We start from the raw sequence: 1642 nt of genomic DNA, 5'->3' as shown, positions 1-1642 counted from the left end.
CACATTTTTCGGGCTGCTAAAACACAGCTGCAGGAGTTAGCGCTTAAGTAGGCTGCGCGTGGTGAGCTGTGCTCCCCGGCCGTGTCCGAGCCTGCTGCCGGGGTCACCGCAGCCGCTTTTTGGAGCTTTTTGGGGCTTTTTGGGCTCCTGTGTGTCCTCAGTGTTACAGATGAGGCTCCATTAAGAAACCTTCCGAAAATAAATAATTGAACGTGACAGTGCAGAGGAGGGAAGGGGGCGAGGGGTTTGTTAACGGCGGTGGTGGGCAGGAGCCTCCGCTCCCACGCTGGTGCGTGGGAAGATGCGAAGATGCTGGTGCTGGAGGAGGGGGGAGGGGATGTGCGGCACAAGGATATCCGTCGGTGAGGAAGACCTGAGATGCCGGCTGTGAACACAGCGAGCTGCGGGTCTGCGAGATGTTGCTGGCACTGTGATTTATAGAATTTTTTTGAGTTGAGAAGTTGTTTTCACAGTGATGTTTTTTAAACCTTTGCGGTTTTTTGTTTGTTTGTTTTTATTTTTATTTTTTAAGTGTAGAGCAAGCACTGCTGTTAAACTATAACGCTTTATTCCTTTTTAGGCTACAAATGTATTAACGCCGCTGGGGCTCCTGTGCAGAGTGCCCTCTGCTCTCAGCTGGCGTTGGGGTGAGGGATGCTGCCTTGGTGGCTTGCAGATATTTCCAAACCTGCGGAATTCTGCTGGCGGAGCTGCGCTGCCCGGAGCCGCCCCAGCCGCTCCGGCCCCTTCTTCCCTTTGCAGAGCTGGCAGGGTTGTGCGAGGGGGACCTGGCACGGGTGCGGTGAAGGAAAAAGCTCTTTTTTTGGCTGAGGTGACATAGGAGGGGTTTGGTGCGAGCACGCAGGGAGGAAAAACCCTTCGTGGTCCTCACCCAGTTGTGCGTGGTGGCTGGAGGAGCAGGGGGCTGGGCAGAATTCGGGGTTAAAGTGGTCCATCGTAGCGAGAGGGTTCAGTTCTCTCCTCCCCTTGGCGGGTTGAAGAGCCACTGCTTCACCAGCACCAACGGGAGAGGGCGAAATATCCACGGTGAGGACTGTGCTACCCCTTGGATTGGTAAATACCGGGGAAAAATGGTGACGGAACACATTCTGTTTTGCCATGTTTGTATTTACTGTAAAGTGCTGTGTTAATGCTGTGTTTTTCTCCCGGGCCTATCTTCTCTGTTTCTTTAAAATCTGTGGGTTTTTTTTTTCCCTCATTTCATTATGGATTGACCTCTCACCCTGCAGTCTCCGGACAAGTGCCAGCATTTGCTGTGTGCGAGCGCCCGGCGTGAGTGAGCCTTATTTCCATCGTTTCATGGTTTTCAGCTGCTTGTAAAGAAATGTTCCCTCTGCCTAATGCTTGATGGCTTTTTTTTTTTTTTGCTATTGTTGTTGCTTCCATTTGATTTCATCACACCTCTTTTTTTTTTTTTGGATGAAAGATTTTATCAAGGTCGCTTGTCAAGACTGCAAAACGAAAATCCATAGAAGTGGGGAAGCCGTGCACACGTTTTACCGTAACTCATGTGTAATTATTTCACCTGGAGAACAACAAGGCGCGCTCCGTTGCTTCGCCGGGGTGTGGAACAGCCCTTGAAGGGTCCCATCTTTTGGGTAAAGCTTTGGATGAAGCTTTG

At 50.9% G+C, this 1642-nt stretch overlaps 1 protein-coding gene across 1 annotated transcript in view; it reads left to right on the top strand.

Annotated features, from left to right (window-relative positions):
• Positions 1 to 1642, top strand: part of OSBP2 (oxysterol binding protein 2) — a gene marked incomplete at its 5' end in the record, with an annotated part of 104860 nt that overhangs the window by 11151 nt on the left and 92067 nt on the right. The window lies entirely within an intron of this gene.

Source organism: Charadrius vociferus, unplaced genomic scaffold, assembly GCF_000708025.1.
Source record: "Charadrius vociferus isolate BGI_N301 unplaced genomic scaffold, ASM70802v2 scaffold579, whole genome shotgun sequence".
NCBI classification, from domain to species: domain Eukaryota; kingdom Metazoa; phylum Chordata; class Aves; order Charadriiformes; family Charadriidae; genus Charadrius; species Charadrius vociferus.
The sequence above is the reverse complement of the archived record's forward strand: the minus strand, read 5'-3'. Positions and strand labels throughout refer to the sequence as shown.